Genomic DNA, 13,227 nt, shown 5'->3' on the forward strand with positions numbered 1-13,227 from the left:
AAATCTAAGAAACGAAGGAATATTTATGCTAAAATCTAAACGTTTTGAGCTCTCTAATTGTTAGAAAATGGCAAAAAATATAGAATTCGTTAAACCTGAACGGGGAAAAATTTAAACAGTTAAATAAACGATTAAAATACTCCAACATTCTATTGTATATTTTTAATCATAAACGTTAAAAAATTGTGTGAATTTGTAAATATGACCATTTGCATGTTGTAAATTAAAAGAGAACCCGAACAATATTGATTTCTCCACATAATTTTTTAAATTAATTTCGAAAATAGAGAAATAAAATTTCATCAAAAATTAAATTTGTTTGTAAATAAAATAGTTGAATTTGAACAGGCTAATTACATCGACATTTTGTTTTCTTCAATATGTATAAAAAAAACAGTTTCTGAGAAAAGTTAGCCAGTCGAGCGAATTTGTCATTGAATTGTCCCACCTCGCATAAATAGTAATTGAGCGTCCTTATCTCTTTCCTGTTTATAATGTGCAATTTCTTTCTTTTGTTCATTGAATCATCAGGACATTTTTTTCCAAGTCCTACTTGCAATACATTCCAACAATAATGTTTCCATCGTAGCGTGGTTCCTGTTCGGACACAGGAAATTTACATCTCTTACCTCAGATTTTAATTAGATTTGCGTTCCACTTGTTAATATTTTTTTTAGAAAACCGCACTCTGAGTGTAAACCACGCATTTTTCCCTACTTTCCATTTCGAGCAATTATGGCAAATCAGCATTTAAAAAGAATAATGATTCGTCGAGGGACACACCGTAACGACCGCTTTGAATGGAAGAATTAAAAAGTTCGTTTAGGTCGCAGCATTCATTAGCAACAAGCAATTTTCTATAGAAAAACTGCTCGATTGTTATCAAGCGATTTCAGTTGGTCTCATAATAGCACAGGATCTATAGCTAGATGGTCAACAGGTCCATAACCTTATTGTCACGGCACGATGCTGCGACGCCATATGCTAATGACTGCTCCCATCATCAAGATTACAAAGAAAAATGAGGTTTTTTTAACCGAATGACATGTTATGTAAAAGATTTGATTCGTGCTTGCTGGCTCGTTTCAGACCAATGAAATTCCACCGGAAACTTGGAAGGTGTGCTCTCGTCGGCGAAACAGAGAAGATTCGATAAAGATTCCGATCTGTTATCATGATTGGCTCGGCAAGTTTTCGGGTTCCGATGATACAAACAAGAAGTATTGATTTCCATAACGGACGTCATAAAATATAAAAGAAGTGACATTAAGGAGTTATCTTACATCTTTATAGGAAAACCACGCCTTGTGTCACGGAAGACTCGCCACCAATAAAGACTGGATATTCAGATTAACTTCATTTTTGAATGCCACGTCAAAGCTGTGATCAATGCAATCAAACAGCGTTCGTTATTTGGTTTATGATCAATTAGCCTTGAACAGATAAATCTGATTATCGAATTACGACATAATTACATGTTTTGATTTGGCTTGTTCGGCCACAGACATCGATACCGAACCTCCCCAAACGCACGATTGAAGGAAAGCTACAATATCAACAGCAAAAATTCTAATTAGGAGCAATCACGAGTTGATAAACACGGTCTTTCCGCTTCCTTTGTGATGCAACATTATCATCACTTCTTCCAAACTGATAAAAATCGCCCCCAACATCCAACACTACACGAAAACTTACCTTTATTTGAAAGGGAGGGTTGGTATTGATGAGTTTGATTCCATTTACTTAGTCTGAAAAAAAACTACAATTAGTAACTTCTTCGAGTGGGTGGAAGATCCACCCCTTGGATAGAATTTCTTATTATCTTCGGAGGAGGGAGTCAAATTACTGAACCACCACATGGCTCTTTTTAGGTTGTTGAACCGATCGTTTCTTCATCACCATTTAAATTAGGACAGTGCGAAATTACCAGGTTTTCTTTTTGTTCCGTCGAAAGATTTCGACCCGCATCATGAGAATTTAAATTTCTAATTTTATTTAATCAATACCGAATTAACCTCTTTAGATTTCTGACGTGTTTAAAGGTGTTCGGCTTTGTTATTTATAGCTTCTGTGCATCTGCATTTCAAACTGTAATTAGTGAAATCTAAGAACGAAAACGACCGACATCAGCACACAATTCAAATATATGTTAGTTTCGAATTAAAACGTGACAAATTGGACAGGATTTTGGATATTTCGTACAATATTAAATTCATAACTTTTATAATTGTTTCTAGCTTGTCGGGTGTCATGGCCGGTTGATATGCATTACAAATTTAAATTAAGCCTAGATCTGCCGGTATTGCGGTTCTAATATAATTTTTTTGGGAGTTATGTGTAATCAGCGGTTTTTAGAAATCGAACAACAATTTGGCATTTTTAAACAAATTATTTGTTATTAGCGTCGATACATATTTTAATTTTTACATGCACAACAAAACACATTTGTTAGGTAAATCAACCTGTAATGTGAATTGCTTTAGGGAACTGGCAAAATTACCGATATTTGCCCGCTGATTTTTGCCAGTTAAATGGACACTCTTAATATGTCATTCATAATTCATAGTGATATTAATTTGTTACTAAATTTACGTTTTTATAGTTTAGAAAATTTTATGTCAACGTTTAGTTATGAAGATTACAAGAGATAAAAAAAGTCTAACTGATTCTAAATACCTAAAATGCTTGAAGAATCTAAATAAGATAAACATAAACATAAAATAGTACGACTACTTTTCTTGCTAATAAGAGTCCGGTTTTACATATCCCGGAACTCCGGAACAACGATAAATAGAAGGATGCGGTTTTCGTTACTGCTTTTCTCGCTCTTTTGTTGATAAGAATCTAAAGAATTCTAAAATTCACTTGTTTCGGTTTTTGGTGTAAATTTATTAGGGTGACATTTTTTCCAGAATTTTTCATGCTCCGTATTTCCGGAATTTCGACAGATAGAAAAACGTGTTTTAGACATTATTTTTCTAGTCCATTTGTTGATAAGAATCCGGTTTTATACAACTCTAGTTCAAAAATTCAATTTTTTATGTAAATTTATTGATTAGAACATTTTTTCCGGAATTTCGATAATTTCATATCTCCGGAATTTCGACAGATAAAAAGACGCAATTTTTGCCATTAGTTTTCTTGTCCATTTGATGATAAAAAACCGTTTTTTCACAATTCTAATTAAAAAATTCAATTTTTTGTGTAAATTCATTTCAGTGGACATTTTATCCGGAATTTTCGATGCTCTGTGTTTCGGGAATTTCGACAGCTAGAAAGACGCTGTTTTCACCATTGTTTTTCTAGTCCATTTGTTGATTAATTTCCGGTTTTACACAACTCATTAAAAATTTAGTTTTTAATCAAAATTTATTAAGAAGAACATTTTTTGCGGTATATTCATTCGTAGCTCCATATCTCCGGAATTTTGACCATAGAAGAACGCAATTTTTGCAATTGGTTTTCTCGTTCTTGTGTTAATAAAAAACTGGTTTTACACAACTCTAATTAAAAAATTCAATTTTTTGTGTAAATTTATTTCAGTAGACATTTTTCCGGAGTTTTCGATGCTCTGTGTTTTCGGAATTTCGGCAGATAGATAGAGGCGGTTTTCGCCATTGATTTTCTCGCCCTTTTGTTAATAAAAATCCGGTTTTATATAACTCTAATCAAAAAAATTCAATCATTTCATTTAATTTATTTAGGTGAACAGTTTTTCCGGAATTTTCGTAGTTCCATACCTCCAGAATTTCGACAGATAGAAAGACTCAACTTTCGCTATGGTTTTTCGTCTTTTTGTTGATAGAACAAAGGTTTTACACAACTCTAATTCAAATTTTTTTTATGTAAATTTATTGATTAGAACATTTTTTCCGGAATTTTCGATGCTCCGTGTTTCCTGAGTTTCGACAGATAGGCAGACGCGGTTTTCGCGATTGTTTTTCTCGTCCTTTTATTGATTAAAATCAGAATTTACAAACCCTGTTTGAAAACCCTGAAGTGTTTTTCTCGTCCTCTTGGTCATAAAAAACCGATTTTACATAACTCTAACTCAAAAATTCAATTTTTATGTAAATTCATTTCGGTGAACATTTTTCTGGAAATTTCGATGCTTGGTATCTCCGGAATTTCGACAGATAAAAAAATGCGTTTATCGCCATTGTTGATAAGAATCTAAAAAAAAACTAAAAGAAACTAAATTTTTCCAATTTTAAAGGATAAAATCTATTTCCTAATTCGTCATAAATATAATATATTTATAAATAAAAATATTCGTTATGTAAAATTTTGCAGCTTCCAAAAAATGTATGAACAATAATTTCTATAAAGAATTTAAAAGCTCCAGCCACTTTTGAAATTACCTTTACGCGACTTTTCCCGGAGCATCAAGACAGCAAAACGTTTAATAGCGTGCCGGAAGAACAAGATCTCAATCTTTTCAATGATTTATTACAACGGACAATCGATGAAAAAATTCATAAATTATCTGCAAAATTCCGATGCATGTTTGAAACCGATTAAAAATAAATAAATAAAAACCTATGCAGCATATTTCCAAAAACAATTATCCTAACTGCAAAATTGGTTGCAAAATTGGTTTCCATTTTTTCGAAGTTCGAAGAATAAAAATTAGATAAAGCCAACGAACCTCAAAGGATGTAAATCCCCCCAACAGCCCTTGAAAAATTTTGATCCAACTTTCAAACACACCCGGAAAAAATCTATACTCGTCCTATTAAAATCACGTCAATCTAAAAACAATTCGTTTTGATTAATCGCATTCATTGCGTGGGTAAAAATTTCAATCATCCATTCCTCCAGTGTCTCAAATTTTGAAGTGAATTTTTCGCAAAACACAAAAGAATAATAACAAGCAGAGATAATCGAACCTCAAGACGATTAGCGTTTTTTATGGTTTCTGTTACAATCTTGTTCTTAACTAGTTTTATTATCGAAAGTATTTATTGTGTGGGTATGCTTTGTTGCGTGAAGCTATTATAGGTGTAATGATGGTTGCCTGGTTATTAATGGTCTTGGATCATCTGAAGCAATAAAAACTTTCCTTTATGTTTTTGTTTTTATTGTAATTTTGTTATTCCCGAATCGATAAAAAAGCATGCGACTTCTTTACCTGAGATAAATCCTGCCCGGAGTCCACGCGCCGAAATAACTAATCTGTCGTGTGATATAGTTGTAAATGCAATATGTACATTAGCAATTAGCGGGTGGTAAGTCTGAACAGTAAGTGGTGATAGTATTGCGTGCGCTTGCGTATATATCGGGTGCGGGCTATTTCCGCACCGGATATGTTCACCGGTAATTGCAACTAATGCCACGTGAGAAATTCATACAGCCCATACACGCATCCAGTTAAAACCCCATTTTTCCCCGGATAAATCAAACGCTGTTAACGTAGACAACCAAAAATGCAACCGTCCGCTTAGGCAACACACTTCACACAACGTAGGGGAAGGAGAGGAAAATTGCACAAGAACAGCCGTTTGAGTCGTACAAAGGTGTTTGTATTTCACACTACACGTGTCATGCACGTGTACTGACGCGTAACATTTAATGAACAATTGTGTGGTTGACCGCAATTAACCATAATGTGTAAACTAGTGACCAAATTATGTACAGAGGGTGGGGGTGTCATTGATGCTCAATGTCGATTGATATCGCCAGTTATAAACCAAAATACATTAACGTGGAGTAGGGGAGTCGATTAATTACCACTTTAATTCAAACATTATGAATTTCCACGGAGGAGCGATTTTTCGCGCTCCTCTACATAAAAACTATTATTTACATTTGCTTAATTGTACTACAAACGAGGTAGGTCAGTGTCAAATATGCGTGAATATTAATGTAATTGATACAGATATTCTATTTAATAATTAACTCCGATATTGGTTGCCCAATTAAATTTTTAGCGGCCCATGAAATCAAAGTTAATTTCGACAGAATATTATTCGTTTGGCTCGCTTCTCATTTTCCGATTTTTCCGTGTTTTAATAACATTTTATTTTATTTGGTTTTTATTAGCGGCGTGTTTATTTTCGTTTTATTTCATTGGGGCTTTTCTTTTGCAAGGTCATTCGCCGCGCACCAGACGACATGTGTGTATATTCAGTTGCCTAATTTTTTAGACCATTTTGACTCATTATTGACCACCTCGAAATAGCCGCATAAATTATTTGACACTGCGTCAGAATCTAAAGACGCCCTCAGATGCATTTTCACAATTTTAAAACTAGTTAAAATATGACGAGAAACACACAAAACAATTAATTTCAAATGTGTCGTTTTTTGTCATTAACAAAAAATTTATAACAAATACACTCATTTATTTTTAATTAAATTTCTGCAATTTTAATAAGTTTTGACAGGTGTTTTACGGATATAAATTATTTAGCCCCCATTAAATCCTCACAGATCTGATTGCCCGAAATGTTGCAGCAGGTTTCACTTTCAAAAATTACGAAAAAAATCCAGAAAATTCGTTTATGACTACAGCAGGAAAATACTTATACTGACCAGTTCATTAGCAGCCACTTGAACCGAACAATTTCTTTTAGAGCGCGTTACAAATTCAGGTTACAGCAGGAAAATTCACATTTTTTTAAACTTTGCTTAGCCGCTAAAATTATTTCGAGTTTTTACAGCTAAAACGAGATCTCGAAAAGTTGCGTCCAAAAATGATGAAATTATTTCCGGGCAGCAGGAAAAACTGCAAGAGCGGTCGAGTCGGTTGCAAATTTTATTAGTTAAAACGAATTATAGCATAAAAGCTTTCAAGCTATTTCTAAGATAAAAAGTTTTGACGTGAAATCAAAAATTTCAAAAATTCAGAAATTTGTCTAAATCCGAACCGGAGCAAAAATTTTGAACTTCAACCGGTTTTGCAAACTCGCCCGTTATGAATAGAAATATTTCGGAATTTTAAAATATTAGGACTTGGAACCGGTTTCCGGTAATTGCAGAACTTGAGCGAGAATTTTGAGTCGACGCTCGGAACCGGTCTTCGCGAATTTATTTTGAACAGGTTTCCAGGGGGGTTGAGAATAAAAGAAACTACCCCCTTTCATTATATTCCTGTTCTTTTATACTATAACGGACGTTATTAGGGTGTTTTCTTTATGTAGTGAACCGGGCCGAAGGGGTTCTTGGTCAGTTCGCAGACGGGCATTGACGAGATAGCAGCAAAAAGACTTAGTTAATTTAAAAGTTGAGTTAAGTTTGTTTAATAGTGTTTAAGTTTTGCAGGATTTAGTCCGCGCCACTGCACTTGCAACAACCATGCAAAGTATTACCTTAAACTACATAATATAATCCATAACAAAATTCATCACAAAATGTTAAAGTCCATGTTGAAGAAACGAAGTTTGGGTAAAAGTCTCGCGTCGCACTCTCCCGAAGAAGGCCGCTTCAGAAGCACAAACACAAGTGTTAAGGAATAGTGATAAGTCGAGTCAGTCCCGGAGTTAAAGTCCGAATAGAGTTGAGCGTCGGCAAAGTTGTTAGTTATCCTGCGCAGGACTCTGAACGTGTCCTTACGCCACGAAGGATACCGAAGGAGTGAAGGCGTCTAGCTAAGACATGGGTTTAAGGCGCTCCTTTGGGGAAAGACGGCGCCGTTGCAGGAGGCCTGCCGACGACTGACACAAGACGTCGCAGGGGAACGACGCGCGCCGACGTCTGCCATCCCCACCCCCCGAGTCGACACGCCCCCGGAGGGGAAGCCCTAATTAAGTCGTATTTTTAAGTAGCTACTAAGATTTTTAAAGGACGACTCTCGGTTTCATTGTTTATTAACGCTCCGGAACGCGGCTCGCGCCCGGAGTCGAGCCGGAGTCCGCTCACGTGCAAAAAAACGACCCTGCAGATAGCAGGGCATTGTTGCGGGAGCTCGATAAACACAAAAAATGGGAGAGAAAAGAAGCATGGTTCGATAACTTTCATTTAAACGGAGGATAGATTGACTATTGGAAAATGCTGGGGCAGGAGATGGGAGGGCTGCAATCGACGGACACTTTTCGTACTTACTCTACCAGACTTTCATTCTAATTTCCAACTTGTCACATCTCACAATTTTACCCAATTCAAAAAAAATCGCCGAAATCCAACACTTTTAATCCATTACAGCCACAGTCCTATTTGTTTATTCATTTTTATTTTATAGACCAACATTGACGAGAAAAGCCAATAATTTAATTACCGCATTTTCACATTTTTATTAATTCAACCCTTTTTTTATTTCCACTTTTTTTAGCCACTCTTTCCCGGCACGCTGTTAGTTTCACTTTCACTTGCAAAATGAAGATGTTGTTTCAGGACTACAGAGGGAAATTCAAGAACGAGGGACGTCTGTCAAAGAAAAAAATTAAGATTGTGCTCTTACCTTATAATTTGTTCTTAAAGTTTAAAAAGGCGCGAACACTTAATATAGGAATCATGACACTTGGGATACATAGCAATGAATGCCCGTCTTCTAGCACACTATCAGGCATTATCAAGGAGTGGGGGGACGCATGAGCAGCGTCGCGACGCCAAGGATGCCGAGCGGTGGCTCCCTCTCAAGTCCTGCGGACGCCGGCACAACTTTAAAGCGTGCAGCGGAAGGCGAATACACGACGAATTCCATCCACTTTCGAAAAAATAAAAAAAAAACCGGACAAGAAAACTCAATCTTGGAAACTTCCTTCAATGAAAAATAAAGAAAAAGAAAGATTTTCGGCGTCTTGAAACGAAAGTCTTTAGTGCCCCCGAAGACGATTTTCTACCAGTTTATTGGGGTGTTTTAGTGGGGTGTATTGTGGGAGAATTTAGTGTCCAGTGTGGTCATCCCGTATTTCTTCGCAACGATTTACCAGACGCATGGCCATCTGGGCCCGAAATAATTCAATTAATTTTCAAGACAAGATTTGGCTCTTTGTTTTATGGGGGTGCATCGGAATGCAACGTCCGCTTGAACTAGTGCATATGTTAACTGAGACGAAATATTGATTTCCATCAATAGCAGGCAACAACAGGTGTCCAGAGTTGTGCAGTTAAAAAATAAAAAAGTTGCACTTTTTTCCCAGTTCCACTTTTTGAATGGGTAGCGTAATGACACCTATTAATACATTTTACGGTTTTACATTGTGTTCATTGAGTGGTATAAAAATTGAACTTTTTTTATTAATCATGCACAAATATATTGGGCAATTTTTTATTTCCTATTGATTTTATTCATATCGTCGTGGTAATTTATTTATTATTTACATTTGCTAGTTAATCGCGCTTTTTTCCACCGCGCGAGATAATTGTTTTGTTGGCAAACAAATCAAATTTAATTAATCATCTCGGACCGTACGGTGACAGATTTTAATTTTTCAATTTTACCCTAATTTTCTTAATGTATTCCATTAATATTGTTAAAAGTCGATAACACAAATTACATCTGTTTAGATTTTTCACGTCTCATTTATTTTATTCCAATTAAACGCCGAACTGATTAAGGCGTGAAGGTATTTATTTTGCACAGAGTTTTAATTAAAATTATCGGCGAAATTATGGAACAATTTTTATACAAAACCTTTCAATTTTAAATAGTCTTTAGAATCAGTTTTAATGTTAAGATTTTTGCACTGTTTAAACCAATGTCAAAGTCTCGTTTGATTAACGCGCAGTCGATTGTGTGCCAGTCCTTAACTTGATGACTTGTCACGGTGAAATCCGACTAATGACATTTTAATGTGATTTGTTACAGTCTTTGGCGTTTATCGGGTGAATGTTGCTCGTTTTGCACAACGGCTCTTCAAATCTGCGCGTTGATTTCAATTCTTGTTCTTTGTATTTTTCAAATTAGAATTTTTTTATGACTCGTCCAGATTTTTTATATGGAAGTTTTTCAACTTTCTTCACATCTCCATTTAATTTTTCTCAACTTTTTCGACTTTTCGATTATTTAGGTGCTTCAGGATCTTCGTCTGATTCTTCAGATCTTTTTAATACTGTCGTCAAATCCTGTTGAATTTTGTATTTTAGATGCTTCAAATTTTTTATATCCTTCCTTTCTTTTAATTCTTTAAATTTTTTTAATTCCCAGGATTCTATAAATTTTTTTTCATCTTTTAGACGTCCAAAAATTTTCAGCCGTGTCTCAGAAAATACGAGATATGGAAAGATACAGTTTTCTCAATCGTTTTTCTCGCAATTTTTTAATTAAGATTTCAATTTTCCGAAAGTCAAACTTTTCATTTTGTCGAAAAAATCATGACAATTTCAAATTTCTGCTTGAAGCTCATTTTACGCAGAATTTTACGCAAATTTCAAATCTGAGCTCGAAATTTATATCCGACCACAAATAACTAAGTTTTGGCCAATTAAAGTTAATTTTGATTTTTCAAATTTTTAAAGTTAAATATTTCCGAAAATACTACAAATACGAAGAAACGGTTGGCGCCATGTTTTTTTTCGGGTCATTTTCCTTTAGAATTCGCCCTCAAATACCCAAAACTCATCAATTGATTTTTTCGCGAAAAAAAATTCCGACTCAATCGATAAAAATTTTTCAATTTTTGGTTTGTTGATCGCCCCTTGTAAACTACGTGCCCTATCGATCTGAGATTTGGCCTGTTCGTAGATCTCGAGTTGCTCTTTCGAGTGATGTAACTCATAACTCAAAGGTACTAAAAGTCGTTTTCGCTCCGAAACAGTTTCTTGAAAGTGACACTAAAAAAACCCTCTGAAAATTTATTTCGGTCGATATCTCGTTTATTTGTTAAGCAAATTTGAGCTATATGGGCTCATTTTACTCAGAATTTTGCGTTGAATCCAAAAAAACTCTTATTTTTCTCCTACGTCAACAAATAAGTGAGTTAGAGGCGTTTGAAATTTTAGGTTGTCGCCAGAGGCCCAAAATTTTGGAGGTTCGAAAACGATTTTGCTCTATATCTCCGGAATTATTGACAAATATAAAAAAAAAACCCTTTTCGAAATCGTTTATCTCGCAATTTTTTAGCTTAGAAATCGGTCTTAGGTAGTTCGAATGCGAAATTTTCATTTTTTTCAATGTAGAAGTAAGATGCCTTTCGGTCTCAAATTCAGACTCGGTCGATATCTCGCTTATTTATGGAGCAATCTTAAAGTATTGCCTAAATCTATGCCTAAATAACTGAGTTATGACCAATCAAAGTATCGGATATTGCATTTTGAGTTAAAAAAATTTCAAAGCTCTATATCTCCGAAACTACTAAAGATTTTAAGAAAGCGTTTTTACCATCGTTTTTCTCGCGATTTTTTACTTAAGAATTCGTGCTTAAATTTTTCGAAAATTAAAAATTTAATATTGTCGAATAAAATTGCATGACTAAATGTATGTCAAATTTCTGAGGTCAATAACATCGCTTATTGTTGGAGCAAACTTGCGTTATTATAGCTCATTTTACGCAGAATTTTGCGTAGAATCCAAAACTGGACGTATTTTAACCGTACGTAACTAATTTAGTTATGGCCGTTTCAATTTTTGGGCACTCGGGAGAAGGCCAAATTTTTGAAGATTAAAAAATATCCAAATGCCGGAAGTTGCGACAGATGAACTAGACATTTATTTTTTATTATTTCAGTCTCTTTTTTATTAGAAATTTTTACATTAAAAGAACATTTTGTTTATAATTCATACACCGGAAATTTTTTTGTTTTTAAATGTCTTTAAGCTCAATTTTTCAAATATTTTGAATATTTTTTTTTATTTTGGGTTACGAATTGAACAACATTTTCGGTTGTCATAAGATTTAAACTTTTTCATTTTTAATTCTGCGAGATTTAAAAAAAATGCAAAATTGCAGAAAACTAAAAATTAAATTCTGGGAAACGCAACTAAACAACAAACTAAATAAATTTCCAAGAACTTCCTAATTTTAGATATAAAGAATTCGCAAATGAAGAATTTAAAATCTTACCACTGAAATTCCAGACGTGCCCTTTCTAGCAATTTAAAAATTCCCACTAAAATCACAAAATATTGCACAAAAACTATTAAAAAAAACTAAAGACACGACATGCAGGAGCAAAGGTCCCAAGCAAAATGCTTTTGTCTTTTAATTTTTTAAAGCCCATCTTAAGCCTCCCCCCACTTTTTAACGGCTAATTTTAAATTGCCATATGACTTGTTTTGAGACAGCCCTTTGTGAATTACCACACATAATAAGACACGAGACCGTTGAGGTGTTCTCCTTCAGTGATTACGATAGGACGCGTGCCCTTATGGTCTGTTGGAGACATACCGAACTTGCATTTCCACCTCGAGAACGAAATTGAAATAAATGAATAAAAAAAAATTGTTCCGCGATGATTAAATTTTTATTTTATATTGAATAAACTAGGTAAAATAGGTGGAATAATTTGTTTTTGATGTTATAGGTACGTGTAGCTCAATATTTTTAATAATTTAAGTTGTTTTAAAGTTAATTAAACTTTGAGTATTTTTGCATTGGATGTATTTAGAGAAAATTAGAGTAGTATTGAATGTATACATTGGTTTAATTATAAATTGGATGTAGAAAACTATTAACAGTTTTATTTATTATCGGATCGGGGAATAAAATTGTTACATTTATTGACTGCGTCCAGATTGTTAAACCGACTTTTTGCCTATTGTATGGCGGTTTCTCGTCCTCTAATCACTTATAATAACTTGTAGTAACGCTCTAGCGTGGCCCAAATCCGCGCATATTTCTAAGGAAAAAAAATCAAAAAATAAAGCAATTCAAATATACCGCCACATTCTTGCCAACCCTGGCACAACTATATCTCTAGGCGGCAGCCATACTTCATTACGTTTTGCGCGCCCAAACCGCAAGTGTGTTTGTCACTATATTCAGGTATTAATTCGTTTTTTTGTAGCTTTAGAAGCAAAAATGGACAAACATAAACAGCATAGAGTCACCTCCGACTCAGAGGATGAGCATGTTTCCCGCAGGAATTTTGCAAAGCGCTTGAAAACCCGGGAATTGAGGTTAGATGAACGGGGCCATCCAGAACCTCAACATCGTGGGTTTTAGGGGGTTCGCGTGGCGATCCCAGTCACATACGGGTAAAGCTCTTGCAGAGTACAAACCCCAGAACCCCGCACTATCCACGTGGCAAACCTCTTTCACCCCAAATTCGTGGATAGTGTTAAAGTGGCATCAATTAACTCCAGTTTCTCAAGATTGGAAATAAAACTGTCGAGTTGCTGGGGCCGGA

At 34.8% G+C, this 13,227-nt stretch overlaps 1 protein-coding gene across 9 annotated transcripts in view; it reads right to left on the reverse strand.

Annotated features, from left to right (window-relative positions):
* Window positions 1-13,227, reverse strand: part of pros (homeobox protein prospero) — a 101,690-nt gene that overhangs the window by 40,354 nt on the left and 48,109 nt on the right. For 2 of the 9 annotated variants that reach the window (XM_088030847.1, XM_088030869.1), the window contains one exon: window positions 1,696-1,748. The gene's annotated coding sequence lies outside the window, so the exon portion shown is untranslated. Of the gene's footprint in view, window positions 1-1,695; window positions 1,749-5,131; window positions 5,151-6,534; window positions 6,741-7,310; window positions 7,737-8,043; window positions 8,311-8,398; window positions 8,485-13,227 lie in introns of those variants that run through there. The other 7 variants (XM_088030842.1, XM_088030860.1, XM_088030894.1 and 4 more) reach the window with 7 other exon arrangements.

The sequence above is a fragment of the Gnatocerus cornutus genome, chromosome 1 (genome assembly GCF_029298725.1).
Source record: "Gnatocerus cornutus isolate USDA-ARS CGAHR chromosome 1, icGnaCorn1.1, whole genome shotgun sequence".
Lineage (NCBI taxonomy): Eukaryota > Metazoa > Arthropoda > Insecta > Coleoptera > Tenebrionidae > Gnatocerus > Gnatocerus cornutus.